Below are 19,273 nucleotides of genomic sequence, written 5' to 3' on the forward strand. Positions count from 1 at the left end.
AGGACAAAATAGACTACAAGGAAAGTCTACGCCCCTTTGGAGACTGAAAAAGCTGAAGACAAACCAGGATCTTCCAAAAAACCAGTTATCGATGAAAAACAAGAAAAGCCTCCTCCAAAGCCTCGTGCTGCTAGGGCAACAGCAAGAAAGAGATTAAACTATCAGGTGAAGTCACTAAGAGAGATCAGAGCGGCACAGAAATCTACTAGTCTTCTCATCCCTCGACTGCCATTTATTCGGGTTGTCAGGGACATATCAGAAAGGTTAGTTGGCAAAATGAGAAACACAAATCTTGATAAAGTCCGATGGGAGTCACAGGCCCTTATGTGTCTTCAAGAGGCTGCTGAAGATTTTTTAATCGACTTTATCAATGATGGATACATTGCTGCTGCATTTGCTCATAGGATCACTCTTATGAGCAAAGATTTTGTGCTTGTGTCTAGACTTAGATACAAGTTTGACAAAGCTTTGGAACCCATTCCAAGTCAAGCTATGAGGGCTTTTGAAATTCTAAATATTCCTCCAGCAAGACAACCCAAACAATCAGTTGTTATTGAAGATATTTCGCATACTTATAGTACAAGAAAAGCTCAGGATATTAAAGAAGAAGTGGAGAAAGAGAGAGAGCAGGAGAAGATTACAGAGGATGCCATTCTTTCTCAGTAAGCTGAAATTCTTCATGCATCCAATTCAGAACTTTATCAGAATGTAACAGGTCAAATGATAGTAAATGTCTCCATGCATGGAGAGGATGAGGTTTATTGTGGCATTGCCCCTGAAGACACAAGTATGCTTGTGAATCACAATATTGAGATATCTGACACAGTCTTCTTCATCTGTCTGAGGTTTGTGTGGATTTCCTTTTGCTTTCTTGATGAATTTCTCAGATTCCATATGTTTTGTTTATGTCTCCAGATGTCTTATGAGGGATCTTCCTGACTCAATGGCTATGCAAGTGACCATTCTTGATCCCCTTGTTACACAGTGCCTTTTCAATAGGCAAGGGGATCTTGCAAGTTTTCTAAAAAACTTTGATATGCTGACATGCAATTACATTGTATACCCTTATGTTGAAGTGTAAGACACACTCAATTATCTTTTGTCCATCATTACAATATTCACAAATAATTGCAGTATTCATCTTATCACAGAGGCCATTGGAGTCTTATTATCTTCAATCTATTGGATAGAGATGTAATCTTTATGAATTCTTTAGCATCCATTCATGGGAGAAGTAAAATGTAAGAATCAACTTTACCATGGTTTATGTTCTAGAGCAATATTTTGTATGTTTTCAATTGTTTGGTTGACCCTCAATATTTTATGCTTGCAGTGCTGCCAAACTTATCTTGAGTTTTCTAGGTTCCACCTATGAAGACTACAAACTTGAAGATTTTAAGTACTACAATCATGAAGTTCCTTTGCAAAAAGACTCAACATCTTGTGGATAGATGGTGCTTGCTAATGCTTGGAGATATCTTGAGTCAAGATTTAGAATGACAACACTTACTGTAAGTTCATGTAAAAATAGCATTGATTGATTGGGTCAATACATTTAGTGACTTTCTCATATTAAGAAATTTTCTTATTTTCTTTTGCCTTAGTTGCATGAATATCCAGATTCTTGGGTAAGTTGGGTAAGGGAGAAGGCAGTGTCTATGGTTTTGGACAGATCTATCAATCCAGTTGATCCTGATTCCCCCTTTCCACCTAATAAAGGAGCCACGGGTACAACTTCAAAGAAAAGAAAAAAGGAGGAGAAGGAAAGCCATGTCAAGGATGGCTCATCCAAAAAGAAAAAGACCTCTACCAAAGAGAAGAAGAAAAGAAAGAAGAGCCCTACTAAGAGCAGATCTTCCAAGGGAAAAAAGAGCACTACTAAAGAGAAGACCCATTCTAAAGGAAAGAGCCCTCAGGCTACAGAGAAGAGCCCTAGCCCTCCTGCTAAAGAGAAGAGCCCTAGCCCTCCTGCCAAAGAGAAGAGCTCTTCACCAGCTCAAGAGAAGACTCCTATCAAAGAGAAGACCCCTAGCCCTCCTGCCAAAGAGAAGAGCTCTTCACCAGCTCAAGAGAAGACTCCTATCAAAGAGAAGACCCCTGTCAAAGAGAAAACCCCAAGCAAAGAGAAGACCCCTGTCAAAGAGAAGAGTGCTACTAAAGGTCTTCCGTTTCACTCACCAGTGAAATTTAAAATTCAGAAGCGTCGTTCATCCAACAAAGAAAGTAAGAGGGCAAATGTTGGCTCTCCATTCAATTTCTTTTTCATGTTCCCCAAGAAGACTGCCAAGTCTCCAAAGCCAACCTCCAAAGAACCTTCTCCAAAACCAGACCCCACTGCCAAATCTCCCTCGCCAACACCTAAAGATCTCAGAGAAGAGCCCAACTTACCACCAGTTGAGGAATCCACTGCAAAGTCTTCCTTTCCAACACCTCAAGAGCTCAAAACACCGGAACTTGAACCTCAATCAGCCAAATTTGATCGAAGCAAACAGAAGAGAGAAAGATTCTCTAAAGAACCAGGGTCATCCCATGCCAAAAGAAAAGTTGATTTTGTTGAGTGATTCCACAAATTGGCTTTTGTTTTGTTCATTTTGTCCATATGAACACACCCTTTTTGGGACTATATTCTGTACTTAAATTCAGTATCAATAATTTGATATTCAACTGTTAAACCTTGTTTTGTGTTGCGAACAATATGTTGACCATTTTTGTGAAGAAGTCAAGACGAAATTTAGCAAAATATATTGATTACATTATTGGAGAAATCCTTTTCAGCTTTACAAACTTGCCCTTGCAAGTGGCTCAAATACAACTTTTTTTGGGGGGAGACATGTGATGCATGAGGTTACACTCTCCATCCTTGTACTAACAACAATATCATCTACTTTGAATCTATATTCAGGTGATGTTTCGTCTAGAAACTCAAGCGACTCTCTTACATGTTGTAGTCTTCAGTTTGATGTTACTATGAGGTTCCTAGGATCTATGAATGGATGGACTATGATGTTAAATTCAAACTCTGGAATCCAAAGGGACCCAACTACCAAGCTTGCTTTTCCATCTCCTATAGTCATAGCCCAAAACTAGGGATTGACGACATAGTTGGTATGAGATAGACATAGAATTTGGGCTTGATATTGTCGCCAATATGAAAAGTTTCCTTGGTACTCCATCCTTCTCCAAGTACAGTGTCCAGATCAGTCGTAGATAGTCTTCTATTGAGCCACATCGTTCTTGTCCTCTCCAATTCCATTGCATTGAAACATGCCACAAAGACATGTATAGACAAGAACCATTGAATTTTTATCCTTCTTGAAATCCTTCCAGGAGACATAGCTTTAAGAATATCATCTTTGATTTTGGATTTGAAGCTTGTTATGGTATTTGGATCAGGATCTTCCCATTTGAGTGACATTAATGTGGGAATAGGTATGTCATGTAATTCTCCATGAACACCTTCTCTTGATGGAACCCTGTATTCTGCAAAATACACAAATATATCCACTTATTTGTAAAATGAAGGTGGTTTGTCTGCATACATTACATCTGCAATCCCCTTGTGAATTGCTTTGAATGTGCCACTTAAGCTCTCAACAGGCTGCCACTCCACAGCTGTTGATGGAAAGATAACTAAAATTAAACAAACAACAAATATATCAGAAGGAGAAATATTGTGTTGTATCAAATAGATAAAGTTTTGTTAAATTACAGTAAGAATGGAGAATTGGATGTTCATCCAAGTTCAACACCATGTCTTTGGCCATGTAGACATGTTGAACTTTTGCAAGCCAGCCATTGTTGATCACTTTGAAGGCAAGAACACGACCTTTCCAATGGGATTTCACTTCATTTCACTTGGTTCTTTCACCCTGTGGGCACCTTTGCAAGAGGGAAGCATTGTTACCCAATCATTCACACGAAAAGACATGGGTTTCCAAACACCATCCTCTCTGGTGTTATGAAAATCACAAGAAGTTATATTATGAGAAGGACAACGTGAGGACGCCCGAGAAGCTCACAGATGAGAGAAAAATAGTGAGTCTTTTGAAAATGCAAAGAAAGGAGAATAAGCCATATGCCAAAATGGAGGGAAGGTGGAAAAGGGAATGAGCCATACCAAAATGGAGGGAAGGTGGAAAGTAGACGTTTGAAAAAATTTGGTGATTTGTCATTAATAGCGTTGTTTTCAGAGCCTGAAAAGAGAAGATTTCGTATCTTCCTGCTTGATTTTTTGAAATATAAAATGGAACAAGATGTCACTATTTTGGACCCAAACTTTAATGTTAGCCATCGTAAACATCTAAATTAAGCCGTTTTAGCCGTTCGCCACTAAAATAGAACCGTTAAGAAGACATTTAGAGGAGACAAGAATGCCATACTTTTGTATACGTGTCAATTCACAATTGGATAATTTCTTAATCCTTAGATTAACAAACAGCCCTTTTCTAGCCGTTTTTGGCCCTAATGATAAAGGGTTTTGTGAATGGATTTTCTGAAAATTTGTAAGTTTATATTGAAAAATGGATCATTTTTAATCACTCAAACTTCACAAATAAAGGATTTTTAAATACTCTTGAATGCACAAGATATATAGGTTTCTATAGAGTGAATTTTCTAAAGCTTGAGAGGAAGAAAGAGTACGCATCTTTACTTTACCTTGTGTGGAGTCAACGTACATGGAGGAAGAGGTGGGGTGAAATGGAGTCAACTTACTTGGAAGAGATGGGGTGCCACTTGGAGAAATATATGGGGTGAAATGGAGTGCTTACTTGAAGGAAAATAGGGAGAGATGGGGTGAAAGGGAGTGCTTGTAGATCTTGATCTATGTTACAACTACAACAACATAGCTTAAAACTTTTAGGGTTTACTTAAGAAAAGTCCCCTAAATGGCCATGGGGAGTGGAAAGCATCTTTTTAACTTCTTCATCATTAATGTAAGCATCAAAAGAAGATATAGGATGAAAGGGAGAGGTGGGATGAAAGGGAGTTCTTAACCTATGTTACAAGTGTAACATACTTAGGAAAAGTTCCCCCAAACAAACATAAGGAGTGGTAAGTATCCTTAAGCATTGAAATTAAAATATCTAAACATATATTAGTGTTGGGGAAAGTGTTACAAAAAGTACTAAAAATCATCTCGTATGTTGTAAAACCTTCTTCGTATCTTTTCTCTGTGCACCTTTTATATTTCCACTCATTCTCAAAATCACTTGTAAACCCCACACCTCCTTTCACTTTTTGAACCCTAGCTATTCATATGTTTCACATCCCATGTCTATTACCTCCCTCCATATATTAACTTCACCTCCCTTTCCCTTATTAAAATCTCACATTCAACGTCCTATGTCACACACTTAACGTCTTGGATTTACCAGTGAAGAAGCTTTTCAAAGTTTAAATTCCCCCACCCCCTTGTTTCATGTATAGAACTAGGCCTTTCAACTAAAATTGACTCAAAGATGCCATTTTGTTCCTTGTGTGCTCATTTTACTCATGTCTTTTTTTTAATCCTTTTTACCTCCTCTACTAATTTACCACAATGTTTATAATTGGTGTCAATTTCTTCTATCCATTACGTGTCCACTAGTATGTTTAGTATGTTTCCTTAGAAAGGTTTTACCATTTTTATGACTATCTTAAATGTATCACACTCTTTGACTTTAATTCTATCACAATGATGCCTTGTTTGGATAACATCACCAATCTACAACACAAGCATAAAGTTAATATGGACATTTGAATATTTTAAGAGTATACACCACACAAGAAGTCCAACAATGAAGTAGGACTCAAAAAGGCTATATGACAATGGGAAGAAAAAAGTGGATCTTTAGGTTAATGGTTTCTTGTATCCTATAGATGTCTTGACAATGGTATGTTATCCCTTTAGAAACATGGAAAATCTTGTCTCTTTTGTTGGTGATATCCAAGAAGGTTGCATAGAATGCAAGTGCTATTATATGTGGTTTCTACATAATGAACTCCTTAAGGTCCGAATCATGGCTAACACTTTTGAGTTTAAATTTGAAACATCCATGAAATTGTTACTTTCATATAATTTACAGATATTTCATAAAGAGATTTGAGTGTTATCTCTATGGATTCCAAATACATCGACATACACCATTGACATGTGTTTTTTGGGAACTTTACTATTTATTAATTTGTGGAGGATGTCACGTTTTAAAATTTGAATCTACATCAACCTATATGTGTTTAAATCCACTTATCTCATGACAAAGGGAATACCTAAGGGATTAGTTGTGTCTATGCTTGTCCTAGAGTGTAATTTTTTATCGTCCTTTGCACCTCTAATTTTGTCATATTCTCAAGGTGGCCCAATTTAGTGAGAGAATGAATGTAGTGGAAAGAGTGAACCTAGGGAGAATGAACATAGTGGGAAGGTAGAGAAACAATGAGCAAGGTGAAAAGGACATCAAGGCCTAACCAAGACATGAACACACCTTAGAGATCTTTGTTAAGGAGAACACAATTTGGAATCAAAAGAAGATCAAAGAGGATATTGAAATTGTACATGAGGGAGACATGAGGTTGTAAGAGACACATGCATGTGAAGGCCGAGTGCACGAGGTCGCATATAGTATGTAGAATATAATTAACAAAACCAAACTCTAAATAGACATCCATCAATATCTAACAAAAGAATGTTATACTGATCAAAGTGAACAAAACCATTAGCTTGTGACTTGTGTCACCATTGAGTTCATTTTCATGACATGACAAAAAATGTTGTTGGCACAAAATAGGCACTACATTCCAAGGAAGTGCATGTGCCGCTGTGACACAATTATTGATGGATCAAAAATCGATTTATAGGATAATGATGGAGGTTTAATAAATGTTATTCAATGTACTTTTTTTTCATGGATGTGATAATGAGGTCCCTTGACCATGGTTCGTCGGCCCCATACCCCTCCATTATATGTGCTAATGAGGCCCCTTGAATGTGGTTATGTTCCCTCCATTATATATGCATGTTTCCACCAAACAGTTGCATCATCCACACTAAGGTTACATATACCCCCTATTTTGCATGCCATCAACCACAAAACTTGCATTAATAATTTTTTAAGCCATGTGAGCTATTGATTTTACGTCATTCACTTTTTGTTGCTATTGAATTGTGGATGGTGGTGATGGGAGATGCTTTCTTGATTTCCATGACAATTTTGTAGTATAGTTATAATTTAGATTATTGGTTAGCTAGGGCAAGAAATGTTGAGTTTCACCAGGTGTTTAAAAGGACCATAAAAAACATTACAGTAGGTAGGTAGGGTACGCAATTTAGAGGTTTCATTATTTTATGAGATTAAACATATGACGGGTGCTTGTTATTTGACAAGTATAAATTAATGTTTTTGCCATCTTTCACATCGAAAAATACATTGAAATGTTGAACATTTACATGTTTTTGAGTCTCAAGGAGGCTAGCAATCAAAGATGTTGAAAGATGACATGTTTTCGAGTCTCAAGGGTGGCAATCAAAAATCAAGGATGCTTCGAAGGAGATGTCCATAGTTGCTTCTTGATGGGTGTCACGCCCGTTTTCGAGCACTTTGACCGTAAAATACTTGCCAAAATTTAAAATGTGCATAAAAAAATACATTGAAATACGATGGAACTTGCTATATGTCACCAAACCCGTCAATTTTGAAGGACAGAGGGTGCGTGTCAAAAATCAAGCCCGAGATATAAATTGTTTGGATTGAAGAGGGAGGTGTGAATTGGGGTCTTTTACACACAGAGAGCGCCATCTCTGTGTGTGTCTCGTCTCTCTATCTACCTACCACCACCGACCAACCAATAAGGCTGGTGGTCCGTGACGCTTTTATAATTGAGGGGGGACGCTCTCCTTTATAATGAGTACACACGCACTTTAAGAAACAAAGAAAAGCACGGGGGGAGCCGTGAGCCCCCATTAGTCCTGTCCGCCCCAACTAGTGCGCGCATGATATCCCATGTGGGAATGGCCCAACATCACATCTCTCTCGCGCAGGCGACGAGACCCTGGCCGCCTCTGCGGGCAGCAGGAGACGAGCGCGTCCGCGCGACCATGCCCACCAAACGCCGTTAAAAGCTCGCGGCTCTCTCATCAGTCCGACTAATTAGAAGCGCTCGTCTCCTGCGCTCGCCAGAGATAGATTGAACCTCCGCCGTTGGATTGGTTGGAACCGCCCGCTGCTCTGCGCACCCCAGGGACGTACACAGCAAGTACGATGATGGGAGCACTCGGAAATTGGCTAATATTGTATCTCTTATATACGCCAAAGAAATAAAACAAAATCCCAGGCAGGACCACGCAAAATCTTTGTACTCTACGTCTCTCTCCCATGCACAGTTACTCACACAGCCACAGCTTGCTGCAGCAGCTGGCTTGGCGCTGCGCCGCGCCTCCTGCCCCCAAGCTCGCTAGCTGGCTCGGCGCTGCGCCGCGCCTCCTGCCAACGTAGTCGTACTAGCTGCGCTCACAGAAAACCTGCCACCTTAATGCACACCTTCAGCATCTTCATTTTTACTCCTGCAATTTTCATTTGCTCAATTCTCCACCAATTATTTTTATTACAAAATTTGAGGCGTTTTAGCACGAAAAAATTGCAATCTCTCAATCAAGAAAAACCTTTAAATAATTTTTTCCCCTTTTTTTTAAAGTCACAATTTTAAAGCTCTAAGTTTTGTGATATGTTGAGAAAATTCTAAAGCTCTAAGTTTTGTGAAGAACATATATGTAGACTAATAATACCAAATTAAATCAATAGTTGGGTATTATTAAATCGGGAGTCATGCCTGTTTTTGAACGACATTTTTGAAGGGCAAGGGTACCCGTTTGATACTAATTGTTATACATTATACATGTACATGTCGTTCCTTTTTTTTTTTCAAACATACACAATTCCTCTTCATCTTTAAGTAAGCTACATGTACATTGCCACTTTGTCGTTCGTTTTTTTTTTTCAAACATACACAATTCCTCTTTATTTTTAAGTAAACTGAAAGTTTGAAGAAATTAAGCATACCTTTTTTTAAAATTATCATATGATTGTGCTCTTTTCAACTTGTTCAATTCTTTTTACTGACAATCTCAACCGACTATTTTGAATTTTCAATCGTCCAAAAGTTAAGTTGAGACACACCTTTCCCAAACACTGTGATGGATGGCTTCTACAACTTTGTTGTTGAATAAAAAACTTCAAATTTCAAAAGAAAGCTACTGTTTCCTTCACATCAAAATAATTTATATTGGGAGGTAGCTACCAGCAACCTAGATTTCCACCTATATTCTTTTACGTAATCCGTTCTTCATTATTGCATTATCATGCACAGCGTACCTTGTACCAAAAGGATTACACTGGCAGCACTATAGCTTATAGTAACACGGGAGCTTTAAAAAAAATGTACACTTTAGACCAAGTCAGTGATTAAAAAGGTCCAAACATGATTGAGTACCTTAGTATCCCTTTGAAACGCTAGTTTGCCCCTTCATTTCTTAGATTTCTGATGTCCTAGACAAGGAGCCAAAGGTGTGGGCGCGCAGCCCACATGGGAATTAGGTTGGAATTTTGAGAAATTCTTTGCATTTAGAGAGAAAATTTCGGTGAATTTTGAGAAATTCCTTACATTTAGAGACAATTTCACAAAATTCTTACATAATTCCCATGTGGGTTGCGCACCTCTGGCTCTGATCATCCGCAAGAAGGCCTCCGCCTATTAAAACCTGTGATAGACTTAAACTGCTGTCAGAAGAAGCCATTGCCAACCACGATTAGCTCTGTTGCAGCACAGATGATGAGCCACGGCCAGCTTTTTGTTGGGTTTCGAGCTTGATCACGGCTGGCTGGAAATTAAGGTTAATCTGTGCTGATTTTCTCTTGATGATCGGCAATGGCCGGCATGTAGAGTTCTATTACTTGATCTCGATTAGCTTTTTGCTTCATCTTTACTCATTTGATTAAGCGACTTTAAGCTCAATCGTTTGCTTACCTTTTTGGTGCAGGGGTGCTGTCATAGACCAACGGGTGGTACTGGTTTCTCACGCTGTTGACAGAAGATAGAGAGCACATTCCTCCACATTCATACGTAAACGCATGTGGGCGAGCGTGCTCTCTATTTTTCTGTCAGCGGATTGCTTATCATAATCAACACACCCCCAACAGTTGCAGTACAGCAATCTCTCCTCTCCATCGCTCTACACGTCCATCTTCAGGTAAGCTCGCAATTGCTGTTTAATTATGTGAATCAAGTAACAAGCTAGAAGCTGCAGGTAATTATGAAGTACTCTTATACGTTAATCTTTTGCGAGCAATATATTGGACCAGCTTAAACTGTCGATTACATGGCTACAGCATGCTTAATTATTTGCTGTGCATTACTTAACTCGGTTCACAATCGGCGAGTGGAGACAGATTATCTCAAATGCATACATCATTAAAGTTAAAATCTAGCGATCTCTACAGGGTGAAGATATCGTGATACGCAATTCTTGAAGCTACTTTGTACGTTGCAGATAATGTGGAGGTTGTTCAGGGGATCGCTTATAACCTGCCCATCGTCGTTCCTAATTAGGGCTTAACTACACCGCTTCTCGATCTAGCGGCTCTATGTTGCTGCATGCACGCGGCATCTCTATGTTGCTGCAGCATGCATGCGGCATCTCTCTGTCATTTTGCCGACCCTTTTTACTGCAGCATGGATCTCGCATGTCCCCTCTCTTTCTCGGCATCTCTATGTTGCTGCAGCATGCATGCGGCATCTCTCTGTCATTTTGCCGACCCTTTTTACTGCAGCATGGATCTCGCATGTCCCCTCTCTTTCTCGAGTTGCAGACATAGTTCTCTCTCGTTCAAATCTCATGAATCTCTCTCTCTCTCATCATCATCTCTCCTGCTATTCACACAGCTCTATAATTGCCTCTCTGATATTCGCATACGCCTATCTCCCTCGCTCCCGCTATTCACACAGCTCTGCATTTGCCTCTCGGACAGGCAGCATGCATACGATTTCCCCTCCCTCTATGGCATTTGTAGCTGAGCATTCATACGATTTCTTCCCCCCCCTCCCCCCTCCCTCTCTCTCTCCTTCTATGCCATGTCTCCTCTCTCTAGTAATCCAAAGCAAGTTTTCAAGGAGGAGTACAAGCCTCGGATAACTTCTATGTGAGTGTGTGCACGCATGTGCACGTACTGCATGTGTATGTACGTGTCTGCGTGTACATGTGTGTGTCTACGTGTACGTGTATGTGCACGTGCAGCACAGAGCCTTGCAAGTGTAAGTGCTCTCTGTCTTCCTCTCTCTCTCTACCGCCTCTCTCTCTCTATCCCGCCTCTCTCTCTCTCACACACTCACTCACACACGCGCGCGCACGCACACAACAGAACCAGGAGATGGCGCACATCACAGAGGATGCTGCGAGGCAAGACATGGAGGGGTTAGTGTGAAGCGGTGGAGAGGGGGGTTGGGCTGACGTGGAAAGCCGGGCTTGGAAGATTCTAAGGTTGAAAGGCTTAAATTCTAAGGTCCAAACCTTATCACTATTAAGGTAACATCATATAAGAAAAAAAATTGCACTGAGATTGCTGTTATATATTTAGTAGAGAACATAATAATAATACAAGTAGTAATGAAAATAGCAGCGTTGAAAAAAAAAAACTGCTTCCGGCTTTAAGTGGCTTTTTTAAAGTAAACCTAGCTTTTCTAAGCAAAGTTTCTTTGAGAAGGCAAAGGCAAGGTGAGATTATGTGACTTTTTCTTGTTTCTCCTCTTTCGTATGGAAGGGTGAGATCTTCTTTTTCACTTTCTTATTTTTCTCATTTACTTTCTTATGATCTTCTACTTTCTCTTCTATTTTTCTTAGTTTTTGTTTGGTGTAAGAAGATAAAGAAGAACTTATAGTTCTTGAGGTTTTCTTTTGCCTTCTCTTTATTCTTATTTTAACTAATAGTTTCTTTTTGTTTTAGGGTCTTGCAAAATCTTTCGAGCAAGCCTCTTCTTCGACACGATCTTATGTCACACGTTCTTCGGTAAAGACTTGCTCTCTATGTATTTACACTTATAAAGTTTTACGGATCATGCATTAAATATATAAGAGCTCTTAATATGCATTAGAGCTCTATGCATAAGCCATAGAGCTCTACACATATGTGTAGCCCTCTAATGCATAGAGCTTTTATGCATAGATCTCTTATGCATAAAAGCTCTATGCATTAGAGGGCTACACATATGCATAGAGCTTTTATGATAGATCTCTTATGCATAGAGATATATGGCTTATGCATAAATCTTATGCATTAGAGCTCCTTTGCATAGAGTTCTAATGCATAAGATCTATATGGATAAGAGCTCCTATGCATTTTGAGCTATGTGCATAGAGCTCTTATTACATGCATAAAAGCCCTTATACATTACCTCTATGTTGTGTAATGAATAAGAGATCTATGCATAGAACTCTTATGCATAAGAGTTCCATGCATAAAACCTTTATGCATAAGAGCTTAAAGATCTTACATATTACATCTATGCAATGTAATGTATAAGAGCTCTATGCTTTACCTTTATGCATAGAGTTCTTATGCATAAGACCTCTATTTATGTTAACCTAGACAATGTTGGTCAATGGTCAATGGTCAAAAAGGTCTTAGGGCTTCCCAAACCTTCTTTCTTTAATATTTGAGATCACAAAACTTATTGAAATATACTTATTTTTACAATCATTTTAACCACATTTGTGTGTGATGGCACAAGCTAGTCTCAATGTACACTCATGCTCGCCTAGTGGGGGTAGGATGCTGTGGGTCTCCTACATCTTTTCAAAGGACCTAAGCATCTTTTTGAGCATGTTGGGTTTGACCAAGGTTTTGTGTGATGCGAGATTTGAATTATAAAAGATAGATGAAAGCTCCCATGATGTAAAGCTTTATCGTAACTTATTGCAAGCCAACATGCACTATGGTGTGGATTTAGAGAGAGAGAGAGAGAGAGAGAGAGAGAGAGAGAGGAGAGAGGAGACGTAGGAGAGGAGAGAGAATAATCGATAATTATGAACTTGACCATAACCTAGTAACAATGTCTTGCAGAAAACAACTATAAATTCAAAATCTCGTGAGATATTCTTGGAAGCTTGCAAGGAAAGCTCGCAAAAAAACATCCCCCCTCTCTAATCCACTCAACTTTATAATCCAGGTTGGTTCTCTTTACCTTTTTTTAATTCAGCATTACTAGCATCCTAGGGTGTGGGGGATCATTTAATTTTTGTGTGCTTTTAGTCTATATTTATGCTCTATGACTATGTTTTATGTAGAATGCATACTCTATGTATGTAAGCATAAAGCATACATATGCTTTTTATATCCATAAATAGAGTTTGCAAGCTCTATTTATGCATACATAGACCATATGTACATATACTCTATGTATGCAAGCATAACGCATACATATGCTTTCTTGTATGCATAAATAAAGCATGAGAGCTCAACGATGCATAAGAGCTTTAAGCATACTCTATGCATGCACAAAGCATACTCTATGATCCATAGGAGTTTTAAGTATTTATGTTTATGCATGGGTAGATGGCAAACAACTTGTAGCACAATGCTGCATGTGAAGGAGGAGTCTAGATATCCCAACATTCTTTGTAATAAGTAATCCCAACAGTCTTATCTTTTAAGAAATACTACCTCAAATCGTAACTTATCTTTTAAGAAATAAAGATTTTCTTATCATAGTAGTCTTTGTAAGTATATTGCCTCAAATTATATCTTATCTTTTAAAAAATAAACATTACCTTATCATAACATAAAATCAATGTTTATTTGTTTGTAATATGCTTAGAACTTAAAGCAGTGGACCACCCCCTATACATGATGAATATGATTTTGCATTATAGCAAGGTTTGGAAGCTCTCTTTAAAAGGGTGTAAGAACACTACAACAAAAGCAAACCATGGCATCGCTTATTTGTGGTATTTTAGTGGCATTTTACATTACACCACTATAAGTGATGAATAGCAGCGCTTATAGCATTGCTTATAGCAGCGCTGAAAAAATAACTTTTCGAACCCACCTGGCATCGTCGACGCAGTTCTTCCCCCCCCTCCCCCCCCCAAAAGAAAAAATTTCTCCACTCTTTTCTTTTTGAAGGACTGCACCAGCTCCATCTACTCCATCAATCTACCTATATCCCATGCATTTGTACTTCCTTCCTCTTCCTCTTTCTCTTTCCCTTTCTTCTTATTCATCACTACATGGCTATGGTGTGTGACCTAATGAAGGTATTCTGCTCTTATGCTTAACCCTAATGATTAATAGAGTACATAATAAGATTAGGGTTAAAGTTTAAAGTACTAACCTTCTTTGAGCTTTTTCTCCTTCTCCTGCTTGTGAGCATGCTTTAATATGTGTTGGTATTTTCTATGTCTCTTATTTTTTATAAGTAGAGTTCATTTGATGTGTTAGTAATCACTTTTTTTTAAATTGATATTTTGTAGGTCTTGCACTAATCCTCTCCTTTGGCTTAACAAATAAAGAGGTAACCCCTCTTTTTTTGTATTTGTTAATACAATCTTTATGTTTATTTCACCCTTGGGTTTCGGGTTTAGGTTTAGCTTAGTGTATAAAGCTTAATGCATAGAGCTTAAATCATGAATAGAGCTCTATGCATAAGGCTTAATGCATGCTTAAAGCTTATGCATAGAGCTTAAATCTTATGCATGCTTTAAGCTTACTTCATAAGCTTTATGCATAAGATTTAAGCTCTATGCACAAGCTTTAAGCATGCATTAAGCTCTATGCATAAAGCTTTATGCATAGAGCTTATGCATAAAGCCTTATGCATAGAGCTTAAAGTATGCTTTAAGCTTATGCATAAAGCTTAATGCATTTAGCTTAAAGCATGTATAGAGCTTAGGTAAATAGAGCTTATTGAATGTGTTGCTAATCACTTTTTTTAATTTTATGTTTTGTAGGTCTTGCACTTATCGTCTCCTTCGGCTTTATGCATAGAGCTTAGGTAGGTAGAGCTTATTAAATGTGTTGCTAATCACTTTTTTTAATTTTATGTTTTGTAGGTCTTGCACTAATTGTCTCCTTCGGCTTGACAATAAAGAGGTAAGCCCTCTTTTTCTTGTAATCATTAATGCAAGCTCTATGTTTATTGTACCCTTGGGTACCGGGTTTAGGTTTAGCTTAGTGCATAAAGCTTATGCTTAATGCATGCCTTATGCACAGAGCTTAAAGCTTTATGCGTGTAGAGCTTAATGCATTTTGATTAAAGCATGCATAGAGCTTAGGATTTATTTATGCATAGAGATTTTGATTAAAGCATGCATAGAGCTTAGGATTTATTTATGCATAGAGATTTATGCATGCTTAATGCACTAAGCTTAAAGCATGCATTTAGCGCTCTTATGCATGCTTAGGATTTATTTATGCATAGAGCTTTATGCATGCTTAAAGCATGCATTTTTAGCGCTCTTATCTTATTTAAGCTTTAAGCATACTCTTATGTTATTTAAGCTTTAAGCATGCCTTATGTTATTTAAGTTTATGTTTTTTACGTTTAGCACTCTTATGTTATTTAGGTAAAAAAAGGTCTACGTCCTATCTACATACAGTGATAATCTAATATATACTTTTTCAGTGCGATTACGTAATGAAAACTATATTTGGCCTCAACCTTGTGCAAGATTTGTTATCTTTCATCTCCCAGTGTTTATATTATGCGAATATGATTTTCTTCCACTAAACTTACACATGACAAGTAAGAAAACAGAGGGCATAATGATGTGTATGTTCTATACATACATAAAGAGAGAGGGCATGCTTTTATGGATAATGCTATGCATGCATAAAGAGGGGGCTTGCACATTTGTTGTTTTCATGTTCACTTACACACTTGCACATACACAAGCAAAAAAACAAGGGGCACCTCTTGTTTGCATGCACTATAGTTTCTATAGAGCAAGCAAGGGGAACCCCCTATTTATTTTGTTTCAAGCCTACCGCGGCTATACTAGCATGATCATAACCAGGCCAGTAGTTGGATGGTGATTTTTGAAGCCTACATAAATAGCATTAAGTTGCCCAACTACTATTGGCATGGCTATATCTCCATTGTGTTGTAGTAGTGAGGTTTTAGTCATTAGGAAGAGGTGTGAGAAGGGATTAAAAGGAAAGTGACGTAGCGTGAGACCAATGGGAGAGCAAAATCTTTTTCCATTTTACACGTCTTGAGGAATTTAGAAAGGATTAGATGCAAGGAAACACCATCACCACAAGAGGGAAATAAGGAAGAAAGAAAAATGACTTACTTGAAATTGTAGAAAATAAGGCCATGAAGATTGTCGATGTCGCCTTGATCCTATACGAGAACATTGTCACAAGGTTTAACAGCCCCTTAGAGATGGTAAAAGTGATTGAGGGTTATTAACCAAGTCATTGAAAAACTTTCTTAGATGTGGTTGAAAGTATGGAAGGGTGTATATACTATTGGCAAAGGGTGTACTATACTTTACACTTGAAATTTTGTAACTTTCCTCGGTGAACCCATGCATATCTAGTAATATCTAGTAAGTAGATTCTCTCACCAAACCTTTACTAAAATTATTCATGGTATCATTAGTATAATATCTTCACTCATTCCCTTTATCCATTTCTAATTTTTGTGTGAGTGTACCACTATACCTACATGACATCTCATGAAGGGAAACTCTTCTCCTATGATGATTGCATGCTTTGTAACTTTTGAGATGCAGTTCATTCAACCCACCTGAGTGCAAACAATCCATTTTGACAACACACTCAATCCCCAAGCTCTCTACATGTCAGTCTATTTTAGGGTTTTCTTTGCTTTTTTTATTTGTTTTCATTATGTGTTTAGTAGTTTATCTGAATTCATTATTATCACCATTACACCTAATCCCAATGTATAATTCAACGCGTTTCATAGTTTTCCTACTATTAATTTTTTTTGTTTTCATTGTGTGTTTAGAGTTTTATGTAAATGTTTTCTTGTGTGTTTAGAGTTTTGTAAATGTTTTCTTGTGTAATCAATGCATGTGTGTAGATTTAGGGTACTGCAAATTGTCTGCATGTGTGTTGCTCCTATACAACCAAAAGCATGTGTGTTGCTCCTATACTACTAGAAGATTCAAAATTAGGCCTTGTGTGTTGCTTGTACACTTCTAGAAGCTTCCAAATTTGCCCATTGAAGTTTTGTTTTCATGTGTGATCTAATAGAGTCTTTTAAAGTGTCTTATGAGTGTCAGTGTGCTGTGTGGGAGGGTAGTTGTCGCATGTCTATGTTGATGTTCTTTGGTTTAGGGGAAAAGAGAGAGAGAGAGAGAGAGAGAGAGAGAGAGAGAGAGAGCAAGAGAGAGTTTCTTACCCTTCAAAACTAACTATTATAGTTTGTTTGAAAGGTTGATACTTATCTAAAATTACATTTGTTGTTTGATTAATATTTATTTTGGGTTTTGATTTGGGGCTTGAAGACATGGGCACCCCAAAATTTGGCTAGCACAAGAAGGTCTCAAAGACTAGTGACAAGAATTTGTGGCCCAAGGTTTCTGGTCCACTCGAATGGGCTTTCTTCCTTTGGGAAAAGCCAGAGAACATCCATGCTATGAGAATGTGGATGGTTGACACTTGGGGCAAGGTGGAAAGAGATAACTAATGTCTTGGAAAAGAAAATTACTGGATATGTAAGCCTCTAGATACCAAACTATCAATGTGTATAACAATAAAGTGGTGGGTACAGTGATGGTGCATGCATTCACAGCACACAAGCACATAGTGAAAGTGGATTGGGTTGACTTCACTTCTCATAGAGAATCCAGGGCATATGAACATGACACACATTTGGCCACCGCTCGTGTGAAAGAGGAGGGTGTTAAATCACATGTGTATCATCACAAACATGGTAAAGGTGCCTACCCCACGAGACGAATATACATGTACAGGTTTTAGATTCATGGGTAAGTAGTCATGAATGTACAAGGTCTTCTTTTCTTTTGGAATTGGAGGATGCTAAAAGTAGAGAATGAGATGCCCAAATAAAAGTTAACTTCTCTAAGGGCACATGCACATGGATCACAAAAAAAATTCAAGGCATTATAGGTGCAAATTATTTGGATGTGATGTTGAACTACGTGATAAAGGATTTGTCCAATGTGTGTGACCGGGTGTGTGCCATGAAAATGGATGTGACGTTGAACTACTTGATGAAGGATTTGTCCGATGTGTGCATGACCATGTGTGCCATGAAAAAGAATGCCTATTTGCGTGCAGTGGAAAGAGATTGAGGAGCTACTGGATAGGGAGACACTTTTCAACTTCAATCTGTTTGAAGATGATTGGGACCATCACACATCATGGTTTGTATGATCGCATGTGCCATGAAAAATAATGCCTCAAAGCTATTTGCATGCAACAGAAAGAGATTGAGGAGCTGTTGAATAGGGAGACTCTTTTCAACTTTAATCTCTTGAAGATGATTGGGACCATCACACATCATAGTTTTCATGCTATGAAGCCACAACTAACTCAACACCAAGCTGTATTTGCAAATGTAATTAATGTACATATTGATAGGTATGACAACTTACAAGACACTCATCCCTCCATGATCATGTTTCTTTCATACTCATGGAGCAAATGTTTTTTTCTCTCTATATGTCTTGTCACATGTGCAGGTGTGTGTTGTGTGGTCTAGGGTTTCAGCAAGTAGCACACTCTAATATCTATAGATGTGGTGGTCACGCCGTGCTTGCACATGTATCACTGGCTGTGTACAAGTACGACCCTGCTTTGCTCAATTTTGCACTATCATGCACCAGGTTCTAATTGCAAGAAGGCTCCTCAAAAGTGGGTGGGTACACTAGGATTCAAGTAACCAACAAGTATCATTATATTTGTTAAGTTCTATCTAATATATATTATGTAAACTCTTCTAAAAATAGTCTTTAGGTAGTACTATTCACTACATCTACTGATTTGGGTAGTGCTATTTAGTACATCTACTAATTTGGGTAGTACTATTTAGTACATCTATTGATTTAGGTAGTCAAGTTGTGGATTTTATGCTTCTTTAGTAGTACTATTTAGTACTATTTTATGCTTCTTCAGTAGTACTATTTAGTACTTTGTAAACTCATATGGTTGTCAATGAAGTCGTGTCATTATTGTGTAGTGTACTTTGGTACTATAGCCATATTTGGTAGTGATGTGTGTAAACACACTAGGACCAGCTGGGGCACTTTTTCTCT

The 19,273-nt window shown here is 38.1% G+C and overlaps 1 long non-coding RNA gene across 9 annotated transcripts; it reads left to right on the forward strand.

The window, feature by feature from the left end:
• The first annotated feature begins 9,621 nt into the window (after positions 1-9,621).
• On the forward strand, positions 9,622-18,666 carry LOC147613579 (uncharacterized). Of its 9 annotated transcripts, none has more exons than XR_015263226.1 (7): positions 9,622-9,865; positions 10,013-10,222; positions 11,973-12,035; positions 13,089-13,194; positions 14,498-14,538; positions 15,077-15,116; positions 18,297-18,666. It is a non-coding gene; the product is annotated as an uncharacterized LOC147613579 (long non-coding RNA). The 9 variants fall into 9 exon arrangements; XR_015263224.1 differs by lacking the exon at positions 18,297-18,666 and adding an exon at positions 17,501-18,177 and having other exon boundaries at positions 14,975-15,116; XR_015263225.1 differs by lacking the exon at positions 18,297-18,666 and adding an exon at positions 17,501-18,177.
• The last annotated feature ends 607 nt before the right edge of the window (positions 18,667-19,273 follow it).

Source organism: Cibotium barometz, chromosome 43 (genome assembly GCF_041138505.1).
Source record: "Cibotium barometz isolate CiBa-2024 chromosome 43, ASM4113850v1, whole genome shotgun sequence".
Classification (NCBI taxonomy): domain Eukaryota; kingdom Viridiplantae; phylum Streptophyta; class Polypodiopsida; order Cyatheales; family Cibotiaceae; genus Cibotium; species Cibotium barometz.